This window comes from Sciurus carolinensis, chromosome 1 (assembly GCF_902686445.1).
Source record: "Sciurus carolinensis chromosome 1, mSciCar1.2, whole genome shotgun sequence".
In the NCBI taxonomy this organism is placed as follows: Eukaryota; Metazoa; Chordata; class Mammalia; order Rodentia; family Sciuridae; genus Sciurus; species Sciurus carolinensis.
The window spans coordinates 167,583,465-167,603,348 of record NC_062213.1 but is presented as its reverse complement, the minus strand read 5'-3'; positions in this window follow the sequence as shown (position 1 = coordinate 167,603,348).

Below are 19,884 nucleotides of genomic sequence, written 5' to 3'. Positions count from 1 at the left end.
GAGTTGGCAACAGTGAGATGGTCACTCTTTGGTATCTGTGCATAGGTCCTGGGCCAGCCAAAGGCACAAGATGGGGTAACAAGGCAGAGTGAACCACCCAGAGAAGGGCTCTGGAATGGAAGTCAAAGAGGTCTTGGTTCAGGTCTTGCTTTGTTTTTTGGTGTGTGCATGTGTGTGCATGCATATGTTCTTTTTCTGCACTCCAAACCCAGGTCATTTGTCCACTAATTGTACACTCGCTGGAGTCTGTTCTTTAGCATCAGAAACAGAGGGAAATCCTGCTCTCCGGGGGCTCATACCGAGGATGAAATAGGCACACAAAAAATGAGTGGGCCTTCTAATGGCCCTTTACACCCCTTAAGGGAGGAAGAAGTGATGGCTGAGCTGAGTCATCAAAGATGAGTCAGTTTCCAGGTGAGACAGGATCAGAAGACATTATGGTCAGAGTACAACCTGTTCAAAAACACTGAGAACCTAGGATGCCCAGGAATCACAAGTTGTTTGTTGTAGAAAGCACTAAGAGTCCCTGTGTGTGCATAGCGGGGTGGGTGACAGTTGGGGGTTTAGTCACCGGTGCTTGGTTGTGAACTTTCACTGGACGGATCTCTGTCTTTGGTATTCTCATCAGTCAAATTTGATTTTCCTCTGAACACTTTCAGTACTGGGACTTCTGGGAAGTTACAAGAAAGAATCCAATAATGTCCTTGCCTTTAGACTGCTCACAACCTGATAGAGGAAGATGGATCTGCAAATTCCAAAATCTCAAGTGGCTTAGTGCAGATGAAGGCTTGTTAAAACACAGGTCGCTGCCCCCCATCCCAGGGTTTGAGTCACTAGGGCTGGCATAAATCCCCAGAATCTGCATTTCTAACAAGTTCCAGGTGATACTGCTGCTGCTGGTCTGGGACCACCCCTTGAGCACAACTGGGCCTGAAGAACAAAGACAAGCTTTGAGGACTCAAGGCTTTGAGGGGCAGAGGTCAGGAAAAGACCTCACACAGAGCAAGATCCTGAAGACCTGATAGAATTTTCTCCACAGTAGCCTATGTGTCCAGGGTTGGCACAGGTAGAGAACAGACTGTGTGTGCTACCTACACATCCCAGGGCTCATAAACCTGAGTTCAGCTTCTCTCCTTTGAATTCAGTTCTCACTGGGGTTTACTTGTCAAGTTCAGCTTTAGAAACAAACTACCCACCCTGTGAGGCAGGAGCCCCTCCCCCAGGGCTGCAGAGCAGGGAGGAAGCTGGGTGGGCTGACGCACAGACAGAAATAGTCAGAGCTCACCGCGGCTCCCAGGCACACATCGACCAGCAATTATTTCTTGTAAATTGCTTTCTTGGTTATGTTCAGAATACATGTGTGTGACTGCCTGAGAACAAACACTCAGGGGGCACAGGGTGGAGGTGACTAGCGGGGGACGGGGCTCCAGATGCAGGGAAGCCTTAGTCTGAATCTTCAACTAAGAATTAGGGAATAATGAAGGTTGGAACTTGGAAATATTAGAATCTTCCACATCCCTGTATAGCATTCCAGCCAGGCAGGTTTCCAGCCTCTCTCTACTTACCTTTGTTTGTCCATTGTCTTAGTCAGCATTTCCCAAATGCCTGACAAGGACAACTTAGAGGAGGAAAAGTTTATTTTTGCTCGTGGTTTCAGAGGTTTGCTCCATGGTTGGCCACTTGGATTGCTCTGGGCCCCAGGTGAGGTAGATATCATGGTGGAAGGGCAAGGCAGAGGGCAACTGTCCATTCATGGCAGTCAGGAAGGAGAAAGAGCAAGGGGAAGATGCACCCTTACAGGGCACACCCCCAGTGACCCACCTTCTCCCAACATCCATTCAACATTGATTGACAATGATTCTTTGCCAGACTAAGTGAAAGGTCCTGGTTTCTATCTTCAAGGAGCTAAAGGCTGAAGGGATTTACAGGAGGTTCTTAACCCAGTCAAAGACTTTAGGGAAGGCTTCCTGGAGGAAGCAATGTCAAGGAATTAAGTCATGGAGAACCTCCTGCTAAGTGAAAGGGGGGTTGTGGCACAAGATGAGGAACAGCACTTAAGACAGAAGGAACAACATAACATACAGGAAAGGTCCATAGTATAGAGAGAGCATATGGTGATTTCAAGTAACAATAAGTAGTTCAGTTTGGGTGGAAACTACAGTCAAGGTGAGCAGTAGTGAGAGATAAAGCTGGATGGGTAGAAGGGCCAAGTCTTGAAGCCTTTATCCTGCTGAGAGGTTTGGGCTTTAACTTGAGGGCTAAGGGTAACCACAGTGAAGTAGGCTGGAGGGAATAAAAAATAGGTAGAAAGGAGACATAAAGAAATAACAAGAGGGCTGGGGTTGTGGCTCAGTGGTGGAACACTTGCCTAGCATGTGTGAGGCACTCTGGGTTTGATCCTCAGCACCACATAAGGATAAATAAATAAAATAAAGGTATTCTGTCCATCTACAACTAAAAATATTAAGAAAGAAAGAGTTTAATTCAGAATTTCAGAAGTTTCTGGCTCTGTCACTTCCTAAACCAGTCTCTTTCAGACCTGTTACTCCCCAATTCCTGGGAAATCTATAAATCTACCTATGCACTGTTAATTAACCATCCAATAAATAGATTAAGCAAAGAGAAATATGATATCTTGAGGAACCTTTAATTTGGGGGACTTCCCAGCATTATCTATTGATCAGAGAATGAAGACCACATCAACCAGAGGAGCCTGAGATTGACCAGACCACCAGAAACTGTCTGTAGATCACTGGGCTGACATAATTTCTCCATACATTTCTAAACCCACCCCTTACCAAGTATCCTTAAAAAGAAGAGACAGGAATCCCAAAGCTTCGTCTCTCACTCTTGAGATGGCTGGCATGCTCCCTTGAATGCTTATTCCTTGCTTTACCCCAACAGGCGTCTCTCTTTCTTGAGATCTCCCTTATTCTCCCTTGAATATAGATCTACTTTCCTAAATAAACCCGTGTGTATGCCTTTGACTGATTTGTGCTGAAATTCCTTTCCATCTTGTAAGCCAAGAACCCTGCTGGTCTTGAGTTTCCCCTTCTGTCCAGAAATCCTTGGACCCTTCTCCACAGACACCTCTTCTCTGATAGGATAGACAGCAGGTCAGGGTTTTAAACATGGAAAGGAACTTAGCACCTGTTTGCTCTCCTGTTCTTTGTGACACTGACATGAAATTTGCCACCCAGGATCTCTGCCTTTGAGGCCTATAAACACACCTGCCCCACCAGTTCCTGATACCCAAGAAGTCTGCAGGACCACGGTGGCTTGCATACCCACAGAAATGACTCAGGTCCTAGACATCTCCTCTTCCCAGGAAAGAGGTGACCACTGCACTGACCAATCTGTGCCCAGTTAGCTCAGGGATCAGATCATGAGAAACTGAGGTCAAGCCACAAGCCAAAGCTAAGAAGAGTCACATGCCTTGCTGTCATAGAGCCTTGGCTTTCCCATGTAGGATACTTCCAGGGCTACAAACATACCCCACAAGATCAAGACCATCCCAAGTGAACAATCTACTCACAGTGTTGACTGAAGATGTACGGTGGGCCCATCATGGTGCAAGCCTGCCCTTGGGGACTTACTAGGGATGAAGAGTAGGTTTGATCCATAAAACCCCTAGAGAGAAGTCAGAGAATTAGCAAGCAAATACCAAGATGTGGGGTAAGGCCATTAGAGTTGCAGAGATTCTAGGAAGCTGGGAAGAAAGTGAGGGTTTCTTCATGGATCACAGCAATATTTCAACAAATGCCCTATAATGCTGACTTCATATTTTAAAAAGCATACGACTTGTGGTTCCCAGGCCTTTGGACCAGTAGACCATTTCCTAGCCCCACCCCCAGCCATATTGGTTCAACCAACAGACATTTAAGTCTTTTGTGTGCCAGGCCTTGCCCTGAGCTATAGGAACAAAGAAATAAATCAGTTACAATTCCTGGGACAAGCTAGGGGCAAGATCACTGCCTGGTCCAGAACAGAAGGCTGATCTGGTACCTAAGAACCACATCTTTGAAGATGCCTTTCTCTTTGAAAGAGGAGGGAATTTTCTTTGTGAAACCATCTTCTAAACCTCCAGCTCTGGGTTCCCAAACTCCGCCTTCTCTCTTGGCAGCGGCGCGTTACCATGGAGACCACAAGCCCCTTACAGTTCCCTGCGGTTCTGCGCCCCTCCCGCTTAGCAATCTCTCTCAGCTCCTGCCTTGGCTGCAGATCTCCTCTAGGACAGATGCACTCCTGAACTTTTCCAGGTTAGGGATTATTGTTCCAATCTGAAATCAGGGAAAACTGAGACCCAGAGACATGAATGATTTGCCCCAATCCCCACCACAGCCTGTTAAGCTCTGATTGCCTCCACCATGGACACCTCTGCCCTCACTGGAACCACCCCTCCTCTGCATGGCGTTCAGTATGCCTCCTATTGACTGAAGCATATTTGTGCCTTTCTTCCTCCTTCCCTGTCTTTGGTAGTTTAACTTTTTATTCTAAGAAAATCAGAACACGTTCTGACTAAACCTACAAATGACTGTCTTTACATTAGTTACTTAAATCTATTCTTGGATATGTTGTTTAAGTCCTTTGTGAAGTGAAAATAGTGCTGGATGATAAAACCTGCCAAAAAGTCATCGCAGAATGTACCAGCCCTAATTATGCTGATGAAACAATGATAATCGTTTTTTGGAGCATCGCAGTATGCCAGAATGCATTAAGAAAAACCATCCACGACCATGCAGAATTTACACAACAGAGAATTTGGACACATTATGCTAAGTAGTTAGAAGTGTTGCTATAACTCCAGAAGACAAGGATATCAAAACCTTGGCATATGGAAAATAGAATTTGCCCTGCAAGTTTGGGTTCCAATTCAGACCAACTCATTTTGTCTCCTAAACATTACTGAACCTGAAAGTATCACTCCTGTGTGATAGCTGTACAGATGTGAAAGGATTTTGGAAATTGCAATATGCTTGACAGATGTTATTTATTGTTATTAATTGAGCGTTAGAGAAAGATTTCCTCAACTTTTCCCCAAGGACAATTGTCAAATTGTCAGAGTCTGAAATTTTCTTTCTTTTCTTTTGTTTTTCTTAATTTTAGTTGTAGATGGACACGATACCTTTATTTTATTTACTTATTTTTATGTGGTGCTGAGGTTCGAACCCAAGGCCTCATACATGCTAGGCAAGTGCTCTATCATTGAGCCACACCTTCAGCCCAGAGTCTGAAATTTCCTATTGTTAACATCTATATTGCTAAAAGTCTGTGATTCTAGAATCCAGAGCCTAATTCTAATCCCAGAATCTTATGTGTTTGGCACTTTCTGATTCTATTCAGGTGGGAAGGTAAAGTCTGAAGGCCAGTGGAGAGTGGGGTCCCAGATCAGCAGGATGGTCCTTGGCCCCCAGAGACAAACAGTTATCCCTGCTGTCTAGCACCTGGGCTCACCCTGTGAGCCTCAGCCTAATTCCCATCAGACTTTTCGTCAACTCATCACCCTTCCTTCAGGGACCCCATTGCCTGCATTATCCATATTCACTCATACTTTTCTTCCAATAATTCCAGTTAAGCCACTTTGCCAACACTGGCAGGAAATGAAACCTCCCTTGATTAGTGTAGGTCCTGAAAGGGCAACAGAGGATGCCTCAATTTAGGGTCCTACCCCTCCTCACCTTTGTCCCACCTCCTGAACACCCTCTCCTTGCCCTTCCACCTCAGACAGCATGATAGCTATGGGAGCATTCTTTTCTCCAGGTTCTAGTACATGATGTTCCCTCCCTCATAGCTTCACAGGCAGCCACTGACTCACCCCAGCCTGCTAGTGCACCAGGTATCCATGGGACATGTGGAATTTCACATGTGTGGACGTCATAGGAGCACTGGCTACAGGACTTTACTCCTGGGTTCCAAACCACCCCTACTCACGAGGTTACCTTGAGCTAGTGCCTTCCTCTCTGTGCAGAGAAAATATTCCAGCCCTGGGGGTTGTTTTGAGACTTTACAAATAAATACATCAGCCACACAGTGTTCCACAATAATGTTTTGTGATGTAAAGTGATGTTTAAATACACCCCACTGGAATGTCCCATTGGTATTTCTGTGGTCAATGGGATACTAGCACCACCACCTGACTGTTACCTCAAGCAAGTTATTTTACTTCTTGGCATCTTTGTGTGTGTGTGTGTGTGTGTGTGTGTGTGTGTGTGTGTGTTTAGTTCTATGAGTGCTTATTATATTTTACTATATGCCGGGCATTGTGTTCCAACATGTTACATAGTTTACCCTGTACCAGCCAGTATTCTCAGTTGCAAACAAAGAAACCATCTCTGCCAAAATCTAAGCAAAAAGGGACTTTTTGGAAAGCTATGCGATGGCTGGAGAAGCTGGAGAGCTAGACAAGAATCAAGGGCAGTCTGGCATCGGTGAAATCCTGACACCTGAACTGCTTATGTAGGACAGACTCCAGCTCTGGTTACACAGCTACTTGCAGGTCACTGTTGCACTGTTGGGTTCCTGAAGGCATCCCTGACTGTTCTCACCCCTTCTGCTTAATTCACACCAGACTCAAAGTCCAGATGTGGCATCAATTTGGTCAAGTCTAGGTCGACAAGAATCAGGGGATGGAGTAACCACCTCCTTCAGCTTCCACATAGCTTGCAATTCCTCCAAGAAGGCAAAGTGTTTGAATGTGGCGAAGTCACATTAGTATCACTCCAGTGTTCAGTGATTTTGAGTCATGAAAAATTAGTTTACAGATGAAGAGACTCGATCCCTGAAAGGTTTATTTACTAGTCACCCAGCAAGTAAACAGGTACACTACCCTCACAAGAATGGAAGAAACAAACGGATGTAGGTAACAGGCAAGGGTTAATTTGCTTTCGCCCTCAGTACTGGCTCTTGCTGGGGAGGTTTGCAGAGCCATAGGGGAGGTTCTCAAAGATTCACTCACATTCCTCAAGATTGCGGAGCTGGCCCCTAATTTCCTGGTAAGCACAATTGCAACTCATCTGAAGAGACTGACTGCTAGGCAGACAGATTATCACTCACCACCACAATCATCATGTCACTTCATATAACCCTGTGAGGTAGGTATTACCTCAGTTTACCAAATGAGAAAACTGGACATCAGAGAGTTTTAGTCGCTGTCCCAGACTCACATAGCAAGTCAGAGTCAGAATCATGTCGAACCCTTGTCTTGAGTCTACTCTATCACATTGCCTCTCTTTCAAAGCAAGCTGAAAGAAGGACATCCAGGATTCGATGCAGATAGATTGTCAAGGCAAAAACAGGCCTTGGCCATGTTTACATCCTGTCAGCCTTTTCTTTGATGGGAAAGCTGAGTTCCAGAGACAAGTGCCCTGCCCAGTCTCACACAGTGCTATCTGTGAGGCCTCAGTATAAGTGCCAGAGTTCAAATACAATTCTCTTTCCTCCAGTTTCATGAGCACCCCACACACCATTGTGGAACTTATATTTATTATTTTCTTGCAGTGTTGGGGATTGAAGGTAAGCAAGTACTATACAACTGAACTGTACCCCCACCTCCTAGAGCTCATTTTAAAGTCAGGTAACTGAGGTGATCAGCAGGGGAATAAATGGTCCACCCAGTTGTTGGAATGACAGTCTGGCAAAGGTGTGGGTCCAGAAGAAAGGACAAGGCAGCTGGGTAGCTGGGAGGTAGCAGGCTTTGCACCTCCAGAAAATCCTGTTCTCTCAAAATCAGGAAATGTCTGCACACATTAAGAACCAATTATCCTCTCCCAGTTGGAATTGATTGCAACAGATTTATATTTGTGAGTTATTGGACTAGCTGGGGGAAAGAAGACTGAAGGTAATTAGACCTGGACAAATCAAACATGTGCCACCCAAAGAACTGGACAGTCTGTGCTTATTAGCACCTCGATCTGAGTTCCACACCTAGACACTGGGAAATTTCCATGTACTTTGGCCATTAAGGAATGTCAGCTTCTGTCCTCAGCTCCTTCCAGGACATCACTCCTCTAGAAAACCTTTTCTGACTTCCAAGCAAGGTTAGTCTCCCACAGCCTGACCACATTGGGTTGTCATGTCTATGTGCCTGTCTTCTCTATTATGATCTGTTAAGTACAGGGCATGGACAAGTCTGCCACAGTGGCTACATGAAGGAGTGGGTGGAGAAGAGAAGAAGAGAAGACCAAGGAACACAACCCTCTCCCAGCTCCTCCTCTATCTGCTCCCTCTCTGAACTTCAGGTTGGGGCACATCAGCTCTGTCCTACCCAGCACCAGGATTTAGCCTTCAGATCAGGTTCCTCTGGTAATAAAGTCTCAATTCTCTCCCAGTTAACTCTGACTGGCTTTCCTGCTCCTGACCAACCTCAAGGATCCTGAGTTGCCTTTAGCCTAAACCCCAGAAAATGAACTCCAACTCTGAGTGCCCCATCTGCAGGTGGCCCTCTGGGAGCACTTGATTAGGCTAATTGAAAGTGGGTGGCCATAGGGTTGGCATTCCCTGTGGGCAGACTCTGAACAAGTCACAGGAATGGACAAGGTAGTCCAGTGGAGTCTTAAGTATGTCAAACATTTGAGACAGATTTCAAAGGAGAGTGGGCACAGTCAGAAAGGGATTAGCATCACAGTGTGAAATGGACAGAAGCCATGCAAAAGCCAGGTGCCCATTACTGAGATGCTCCTTCAGCTGGCTGGTTCTTTACAGGACCCCTCCAGGGCACTGAGCTTGAGATTCAGAGGCTGAATCAGAGACCCAACACTGAGAGATAACTAAACAAGGAAGATGCCAAGACATCTAAAAAGAAGTGTTCTAGGGACCTAGTTACATCAACATTCCAGAACATACTAATATTCTGACACATTAAAGTTCCAGTACACCACATTCTGTCTTTGCCATTCCATTATGAGGGGTATTTCACCCACTCACATTCCTGTCTCTGCCATTCCAGTGTTCCATCCCACCAACATTCCTCTGTGCCATTGCTCCACCGTTTTAAAAGACCAGCACTGCAACTGAAACTTTGAACCTTCCAACTTCCTTCTACTACAAGCATTTATTGGTTTCTCAGTTTCTTATATCAACAGCTCTTAATATTTGGGGGAATGTGGGCTCCTTTAAGAAACTGTTACTTTTTTTTTTAAAGAAACTGTTAAAATTGTTAAATTTTGTGGCTTTTTTCTCTCCCCAGGAGAACAAAGAATTTATACATGTAAATTTTGCATCATTTCTATATTCAATGACTCTTGGCAAAATCCATAGACTCTAAGTTAAGAACTGTTTAATTTTATCCCTCCTGGATCCAGAAAAACATTTAAAATAAAACAAGCTCATTATAAGACAGGTCAAGAGGAGATTGGAGTAAACAAGGTAGGGACAAAGTGGAGCTTGGAACGATACAAAAAGTGCAGACCAGAGTGACCTACACAGCTAAATTTGTGTCCTACATATTTAGCTCTAAGACTTCTTGCAGCCAAGGCAAAAAGGGAAACCTGTTCACAATGTTCATGAGATAAAAACAAACCACTTCATCTTTAGAGGATATACAACTATTCTTGTTATGAAGACCAGATGAGACTTTCTTCTGAGAGTCTCATAAAAAACAATACAAAGGACATGGCCTCAACAGAACTTTCACAATAGATTCAGAGATGTGTTTTGTGGTAGTGATCAACTTGTCCTGATTTGCCTTGGTCTTTCTTGGTTTTAGGACTGACAGTTTTGCACTGACAAATCCTTCAGTTCCAGGCAAACTAAGAAGGTTCTCACCTTATTTGTGAATTACAGTCCATTCAAAGCTTACGTAGGGTCGGGGGTGTAGTCCAAGTGTACAGCCCATGCTTAGCATGCATAAGGTACAGGGTTCAATCCCTGGCATCAAAACAAAACAAAACTTACCTAGAATAAGTTTTTACAAAATTATGTATAATTATCCCTGGAAATTATTTTGAATTATAAAGTAAAAGAATCTATAAAGTGAAATATGGAATCATCTCTCAATACACAGCCACTTTTTCCTTTGACAATGGAACAGACTGCTGTTCCTTTGGTGGGATAACTTTGTGCTTGAGGACAAAATATATTCTTAAACATTAAGATCACACTCAGTGTGGCAAGATGTGTATGTTGAGGATTTTATGAGGCATGACAGAGGGACCAGAGGATTTACTTCTCTCATGACACACTCATCCTGGGCCTGTGCTGAGCAAGTGAAACAATGATTTTTCTCTTTCCATCTCTATTTTTTTCGTGTAATTTGCTATTTTCATGTAGCAAACGTAATTGAATTTCTATAAGATAAACAAAAATAGCACTTGCGTCATGAGTTTGTTGTGAGAACTCAGAGTTCATATTGTCTACATTATGTACAACCATAGAAATGAAAAGTTGTACCCCATTTGTGTATAATAAATCAAAATGCAGTCTGTAAAAATAAATAAATAAAATTTTTAAAAAAGAAAAAAAAGTTCATATCGTGGGCTGGGGATGTGGCTCAATGGTAGAGTGGCATGAGGCCCTGAGTTTGATCCCTAGCCCCACAAAAAGAAAAAAAAGGAGAAAGAGTTAATACTCATAGAGCACCCAAAACAGTACCTGACACAGAGTAAGTGTCAAGTATTTTCTCTTAATGTGATTAAATACAGATATGGTGACAATACTCCATTGTATTTCCTATAGCAATCTTGCATGAAACCCTGATGGCAATTTGGGGAAAACACCTTTTGTGGCAGAGACAAGATGAAAGATCCAGCCCTCTGTAGTTGCAGATGCACACAGAAATACAGTACTTTAAAACTCCTAGAAGAGCTGAGAGATGGCTTCCTTCGGATGACTTCCCTGAGCCTGGGTGTGATGGCCATGCAGGCCTTGTCCCTTTCATACCACACCTGGGCTTAGCTAATTCCCAGACACATCCAGACAGCAACAACCCCCAAGCTCCCTCACGTGCTCAGACTGCACAGCCCGCTCCCTTGCATTCTGTTCTGGTCCCTTGGGGCAGGTAGCCCTGGCTGGCTGGGAACTGTTTGGAGGCCTGGCATGAATACTGGGCTGTATGCCAGAAAGTGCCGTGCAAACCAACACACCACTGACCGTGAGACATCTTGTGCACTGTGAAGTGCTGTACACATATGAGGGACCAGGATTGGTATACAGTGGTGCTGAGTTTGGAGTCCAGAAAGATGATGAGACTGGAGTTTGGTTAATACCTGTGGGGACAAAGGAGGGAGCAACAGGCAATTACTTCAGAAGACCTAGAATAGGACATACTTGATGTTTGATTATGCTGAAACCAACATTTGGTAAGAAATCCCAAGATGGTTGGGTTCCTGACTCCTCCTCCAGCCAGAGACCAAAGGCTTAGAATCTCAGAGCAGAAAGGAACAATAATTAACATACCAGATGCCTACTGTGGTGTAAAATCTAGACATATGGTATGGTCATGAAATCTGACCAACTCCTAAGTCAGAATCTCCTGCTCTGCCACTTAACTGTGCTGTGATCAGCAAGTAAGTCACTTACCTCTTCCAAGGCTCAACTTACATGTCTGTTCAATGGGAACAATGTGAAATAAACCTACACCTTCTCTGGATTTAGTTTCCTTGTCTGCTAAATGAAATGGTTGAATTAATATCATTAAAATTAAATGTTCTTGGGGCTGGGTATATAGCTCGGTTGATAGAGCGCTTGCCTGGCATGCACAACATAGGATTGTTCTGAAGATTAGATAAAGTAACTAACATTTATATATGGTAATATGTGAACTCACTTAATCACTTAATTCAGAGAAGTAGTTATCATTTTTACCCTCATTTTTCAGGTGATGAGAGTGAGGCAAAGAGAGGCCAAGTAACTTGCTCTAGGTCACAAAGCTAATTAGCAGTGGAGCCAGGATTGAACCCAGACAGTATACTCCAGAGACTCTGTTCCTAATCACTCTGTTAACCTCCATGTTTTCAATGAAGTGTTTAGGCCAGTCCTGGCACATGGTAAGTACTCAGTCTATGTCAGCTGCCAATAACATGATCACACTTAAAAAAAATATTTTTAGTTGTGGTTGGACACAATAACCTTATTTATTTATTTATTTATATGTGATGCTGAGGACCGAACCCAGTGCCTCACACATGCTAAGCAAGTGCTCTACCACTGAGCCACAACCCCAGCTCATATGATGGCATTTTTAACCAGTTTATTCAGGTATATGTTATATATTATGGTTACATTTTGCTTCTTAGGAAAGCCTGACACTGAGCTGAAAAATCCCCTCAGATCAGGGCCCTCCTCTATGGGCTCCAGTTCTAACCCCAGAAGTTCTTTGGAGTCTACCTTCTCCCCTGCCCCAATGCAATCTCAGAGCTTTCCAGTTACAGGACAGACCTGTCTGGTGGAACCTGGTCTGGCTTCCTTCCTGTCTGTTGGTGACTCAGCCAATGACTGCAGGATCATCAAGACTGACAAATTCCAGGACCACTGCAGTTTGGGAGTTGCTGCCTCCCACCCTAGAGCCCAGCACCTATATAAATAAACAATATAATTCAGAGAGTCCAGGGCAAAATGTAAACATAAGGCCTTCGTTAAAAAAATTATGAAGAATTTCAAGACAGCAACAGCAGAGCATAAAGCCAGACACCTGCCCAGTGCAAATGCACAGGTCACATGCCCTTGAAGCTGACCCTGAGCAGCATCTTGTATCTTCCATTCTTCGTCACCACACCTGAAGCCCACCCCACCATGTCCATGTGGAGGCTGAGTCTGGGAAGTTCTTGGCACACCTGAGAAAACACAGGAAGCATTTAACACCACGAGAGTTAAAGCCTCCTTGGGCTCTGGAATCCAGCAATTAGCTATAAGCCTACTTTGAACCTCACTGGCTATAGGATTCAGTCTGCCCACCTTCCTCCCCATCTCCTTTTTTCAGAGGCAGCCATATGGGTTTAGGGAATTACTGGTACATACACTGGACTAACAATTAAAAATGTTTCATTGCATTCCTCGGCAACTGGAGGTGAATGTTATGCCTTCTCTGGATTTAGTTCCCTTGTCTGCTAAATGAAATGGCTGAATTAATATCATTAAAATTAAATGTTCTTGGGGCTGGGGATATAGCTTAGTGTAGAGTGTTTGCCTGGCATGCACAAGGCTCTGGGTTCAATCCCCAGCACCACAAAAAAAAAAAAAAAAAAAAAAAAAAAATCAAATGTTCTTTGGTGTGGGGGTGTAGTTCTCGTAGCATACATGAGACTGTGGGTTCAATCCACAGCACTGAAATAAAGATTTTTTTGATGAGCACCGATCAGGCATGTTCACATCATAATAATCATATAATTAAACTGAGCACTTATTAATTACACTATTAGTTACTTCCATTTTATCCTTCTGATAATACAATGTAGCATTTTTCAGAGTTCTAGAACATCAACTTGACAAGGGTAGTGATTTTTGTCTGCTTTTATGATGGACAGAGCCCCATCTGCTAGGACAATGCCTGGCAAATAATAGATGTTCAGAAGCTATTTGTAGAACAAATGAATGAGGAAACAGACTCAGAAAAGCAGTGGTGTGACTTATCCAAGGTCTCCTAGGCAGGAAATGCCAGAGGCAGCATTCTAATCCGTATCTGCCTGGTCCCAAATTCTCCGATTATGCTTATAATCTGCTGTGTGGGTGTGAGTCCAATTTTCCAGTTGAAGTAGACAGGTACAAAAGGAAAAGAATGCTCTCCAGAGTCTGTATTCCTCTGAAATCTTGTGTTTCTAAGAGCCTGGGCCATATTCTGGAACCTGAAGGAATTTGTCTCCTCTGCCCAGGATTCTTTGGAGGTCCTGAGAGTACTCTTCCCTCCAAACAGAATCTGATCACCGACAGAGGCAACCTCAGCACAAATCTAACTCTGCCACATACTTACTATGACTTTGGAAAAATTCTATCTCTGAGCCCCAATTTCCTCATCTGCAAAACGGGCTCCATATTTCCTAGGCCTCCTTTATAGGATATCCTCGCCTCTAGGAAATGCCCTGCACATAGTGGGAAAATTAATAAATGCTGCTGTTATTACCCCACCCCAGAGCAGCTTCAAGGTCAAAGCTTGCTGCCACCGATGTCTGGAGTCCACTGGGGCCTCCTGGAACCTGATCGGAGGTCACCAGCTAGAGGGAGAAGGGTCAGCTGCTATTCTTGGAGCTAATGGAACACAGCCAGGTTTCAAGTTCCCTTTTGGGAGCCCTGACCCAGGGAGCTTGATTGGTCATGTGAGCAGTGAGGACTGACCTCAGCATGTTCTCCTGGGCCCTCCGCATGGCCCAGGCTAGAGAGAACTCTGGGGCAGAGTTCTACAGAGAGACCATGTCCTCCTGCAGCTGATCTTAGCCTCTCAACTTACGTTTATCAGCATCTAGTTGGTGTTCAGAAGGGCCTTGAGTACTGTTTGGGTATCTCACATCTGGATGTGAGGCAGAAGGTTTAGGAGTCAGGCAGGACTAAGTTCTAATCCCAGCTGTAATACTCATTCAATCTGTGTCTTTCTGCCTGCCACTTTTCTAGCTGTGCCTCAGTTTCTTTGTCTGAGAAGTTGTGAGAATGAAAGCTTCCTTAGAGGGTTGCTAAGAGAACTGGAGCAGCTGGCACCTAATAGTTGCTCAATAAACCCTCACTATTTAGACTATGAGCTCCTAAATGACAGGGACTTTGCCAGATTCAGTTCTGTGTCCTCAGTGTCCAGTGGGGGCACAGGCAAGGGGAGGTTCTCAGTATTGATTGAAGGAATAACAAATCATGGAGGGCGCTGCTAAGGTCTGGATATGGTTTAACTGTGTGCCCTCCAGGGGTTCATGTGTTGAAGGTTTGGTCCCCAGGGTGGTGCTATGGGGATGTAGTGGAACATCAGACAAGAGATGAGGCCTAGGGACTGGGATTGTGGCTCAGAGGTAAAGCGCTTGCCTAGCATGTATGAGGCACTGGGTTCAATCCTCAGCAACACTTAAAATAATTAATTAATTAAATTAAATAAAGGTATTATGTCTATCTACAACTAAAAAAATTATTTAAAAAAAGAAGGGGGGCTGGGGAGATAGCTCAGTTGGTAGAGTGCTTGCCTTGCAAGCATAAGGCCCTGGGTTCGATCCCCAGCACACCCCCCCCCAAAAAAAAAAAAAAAAAGGGTGAGGCCTAGTGGGAGATCCTTAGGTGACTGGGAGATGGGGCAGTTCTTGTGCAATCCCTTGGTAATTCTCAGGAGACTGTTGTTACAGAAGGAGCAAGACAGCCCCTCCCATCCTTTCTCTGCTCCTGTTTTGAGATCCCTTGCTTGCTCCCTGACACTCCTGCCATTGCTAACTGTGCCATAAGGCAATACAGCTAACCCATGGCCCTCACCACAGAGCATGCTGTGTGCTGTTTACACTGAACCTCCAGAACTGGGACCTAAACAAACCTCTTATCTTATAAAGTTAGCTGCCTCAGGTACTTTGTTGCAGGAAGACAAAGCTAAATAATAAAGATGCTGAATGGAAGTGCCTTATCTGGCATCCATGTTTCACATTTTCCACACCCACTGCTCTAAAATATCACATAGCATCATCCTCTCTGCATCAGCCCTGAAGGTGAGCATCTACCTCAGCATACATATCCCCATGATAGGAAGTTCACCTCTCCCAAGGCCTCCCATTCTGCAAAGTAGAAAGTTCTCCCTTCTATGCAGACCTCTATGAACAGGTCTGTCTCCTGGTAGCTTCTGTCCACTGGGTTGAGTTCTGTTTTCTGGAGCTGTACAAAACAAGCCTGAGCCTAGTTCCACTTCCAGAAGACAGTTCTTCGGTGATTTATTACCCAGTTAGAATGTTCCAGGCATAGACAGACACCTCACTTACTTTATCTCACTTAATCCTTTAACTCTTACATTAGCCCTGCAAATTATTATCCCTACTTTAAAGACAAGGAAGATAAGGCTCAGAGAGGTAACATAATACATTTATATGGGGCCTAGAAATGATCCTTCTCTAAAATCCTTTTCAATGATTACTGGATCTAGCTTTTTTTTTTTTTTTCTTTTTTTTTTTTTTCGGTGCTGGGGATCAAACCCAGGGCCTGTGCTTGCAAGGCAAGCACTCTACCAACTGAGCTATCTCCCCAGCCCTGATTCCTGTATCTAATGGAAGACACAGTTTGTACCCTAGAGTTTTCCTTCCTGTCTCTTTCCTTCAATAAGGATTAATTATGTTTCTCATCTTTAATGGGAAAAGAAATGAGTCAGGCATAATCTTATACTCTTGAGGCATATATGGCCTGTCCCAAATCATGTGAAAAGAACTGAGAAGTATGAGGACTATCTGAGCACCACAGACCATGGAGGGGGTGGTCAAGAAGGATTTCCTGGAGGAGGTGACAATGGAGCTGGGTTTTGAAGGACTATTAGGAGTTGGCCAGTCTTGTGCTAAGGGAGCTAAGAAAGAGGATGCTTTAGTAGAATTGCTGTGTAAAAAGCTGAAGCTATGGAGCCCAGATGGCAGAGAGGACATGGTGCCAAGCTGAGGAGCAGGGGTATTATACAACCTGAATGTGTTGCCCACCTTAGTATGCATAAGAATCTCCTGGGGCTTGCTGATTTAAAATCCAGATTTTCATTTAATAGGTTTAGGTAGATCCAAGAATCTCTCTCTTAAGCAGGTGTCCAGAAGATTAAGTTATCCACTGCCATAGGGGACAAGAAATCTTAGAAGAATTCCAAAGACAAACATAACAAGTAGTTATAATGAGCAAAGACCATTAATTATTCTTAGTATTCCAAGAAATATTCTTACTATTCCAAGAAAAATGTGGCTTACTGGGAATTGTGATTCTTTAGCCATAAGGATATTAATATTGGTTTATTGGCATTAAGTCATTGACCATATGCCTTAGGATGCCAGGGTGGCAGTGTTGCATCCTTTCCTTTCATTATTGCAAAACTTCTTTGTTTAAATAACAGAACCTAAGAAAAAAGTACTGATCTGTCATGTGCTTAAGCCACACCAGCTCCACATAGACAGGAGTTTTTCTTGTAAAGGAGTTTCAGAGAAAGTCCTGTGGACTACACCAGGGGATGAGGTGGGGTGGGGGTTGGTCCTTAGATGTGAAGAGGAGCCTGGGTTTGATTTGCTTTGGGGTGGTTGGGAAGCTGGTAAGGTGCCTCCTCATGCTGTTTATCAGCAAGCAGTCACTGATGACCTGGGATGTGCCCTGCCGCTCTCTGGACACTAAAGGTGGAGGGGGATTCCACTAAGCTTCCACTGAGTTGTCAGGAACTCACAGTCTCAGGAGAAGCAGAGAACATTACTGCACAGAGACTAGCACAGCTGTGTAATCAGCACTGTGATGGATGGAGGCTGCAGGTACAATGGGAGAGAGAAATCCTCTGTCACACCCTGAAGGATGCTAAGTTGTAAAAGTTGAAGGTGAAGGGGAAAGAGCACTGGCCCAACTAGGCGTGGTGGAGCACACCTGTAAACCCAGTGGCTCAGGAGGCTGAGGCAGGAGGATCGTGAGTTCAAAGCCAGCCTCAGCAAAAGTGAGGTGCTAAGCAACTCAGTGAGACTCTGTCTCTAAATAAAACACAAAATAGAGCTGGAGATGTGGCTCAGTGGTCAAGTGCCCCTAAGTTCAATCCCTGGTACCAAAGGGCATTGGTCCAAGTGTGTCAGTAGAAAGACTGTGTTTTTGGTGTTAACTTTTTCTTTTCAATATTTAATTGATGAATAGAAAGTGTATATATTCAAGAAACACAAAAAGTGAATATATTCAAGGTGCACAATGTGATTTGATACATGCATACATTATGTACTGATTACCATAGTCAACACATCCACCACCACCATAATTATCATTTGTGTGTGTGTATGTATTAAGGATCTTTTTTTTGTTGTTGGGCGGTGGTTCAGAGACTGTAAGCAGTTCTCTGATGCAGAAGTCCAAGTTAGGAACAAAATGGAGCTAAATATGGAGGCAGGGATTAGATCAGGGGGGTGGGGAGACTTATATGTTGGACAAAGAATTTTGGCCTTTCCCTTTTAGACAGTGGGGAGGCCGGATTTATAAAATGTAATACAATCACCATTCCTCAAGCCTGGGGAGGAGCACCAGCTGGGAATAGTTTCCATGCTGGCCCTTGGGCAGGTGCAAGTCTTCTCAGTGACTCTGCACTCAAGCAGCAGAAAAAGGAGAAGGTAGGAGCAGTCCCACCGCCCCTGCTGGAGGCCTGCTTTCTGCAGCTGTTTGTGCCATCAACACCCGTAGAGAGTCACCCATTTGCTCCCCAGATATTAAAAGAATGGCAGCAAAGGCAGCCTGTTTTAACATCTGGACTCCCTCACAAACTAACAATATGTCATGAGAAAACAATTATCTAACTGTAAAATCTGGTTCCATAAATGTCTATCATTCTATGGTAAGACCTACTAGTTAATCCTCCTAACAACCTGTTAGAAGGCTTTGTTATCCCCATCTGAGAGGTGACAAAACCCAAACACCAAAGGTTTAGTAAGTAACCCAAGGCTACACTGCCAATAAAATGCAAAAATATTATAATCCAGGTTATGACCTTTATGAGATGGTCAGGGACGCCCATGAAAAACAAGAAACCCTTAAGAGTGAGGTAGTGAAGTCTCTCAGGGGGAATGAAGCTATGTCACCAAGCTAGCTGTTAAGGACATAGGGTTAACAGACACACCAGAAAATTAGGGGGAAAAAAGTGGACCCATCTTCAAGGCTGTGGAATTAGGATAACACACTAGGAGACAGGAATTTGGAAAGTCAGTTCAGCTTTCTGAGAGTATGTGGTCAAGAAGCCAGAACCAGAAAGACAAGGTTACTAACATCAAACCTAAATGAGACAGGACAATAGCCTGTGCCCTGTTCTGAAAATAACATTACGGACTCTCCCAGATGACATGCAAACACATAGGTAGAATAGTCACAAAAGTAACTTGCAGTTACCTTTATTAACATAGTAGAAAGCACAGCCCAAGGTGGAGAACTTAAGGTGGTAATGAGATGTGTCATATGACGAGGTATGATGAAGAGCAGCATAGGCCCAACTATAACGCTACATGTGATGACATCAAAGACTGGATCCCTGCCTGCCCAACAGACACCATAAAATTTGCACACCTTTATTCTTTGAGTTGGCGTGGGATTTCTGTCCCCACATGCTGTCTCCCTTGTGCTCAAGCATAAGAAATAAGATCTTCTTCTTGTGCCTTTATCTGATTCTTCTAAAAGAAAGCACAAAAATTCACTGAGATGGTACCTAAGAACTGGAGTGTTTGGAACACCCAACCCTAATGCAGAATTCAAAATAAAAGAGACTTAAACTGCAAAATGGATGCTAGGAAGCAAAAAACCAGTTCTGCTTGATCTTTTTAAAAAATATAAAAGAATTACCATGCCAGACATGGTGGCATACACACATACACCCAGCAGCTCTGGAGGCTGGAGGCAGAAGGATCACAAGTTCAAAGCCAGCCTCAGCTGCAAATTAGTGCAGCCAGTCTGGAAAGCAGTATGGAGACTCCTCAAAAAACTTGGAATGGAACCACCATTTGACCCAGCTATCCCACTCCTTGGCCTATACCCAAAGGATCTAAAATCAGCATATTACAGAGATACAGCCACATCAATGTTCATAGCTGCTCAGTTCACAATAGCCAGATTGTGGAACCAACCTAGATGTCCTTCAATTGATGAATGGATAAAGAAACTGTGGTATATATATACAATGGAATATTACTCTGCCATAAAGAATGATAAAATTATGGCATTTGCAGGCAAATGGATGAAACTGGAGAATATCATGCTAAGTGAGATAAGCCAATCTCAAAAAACCAAAGGAAGAATGATATCGCTAATAAGTGGATGAGG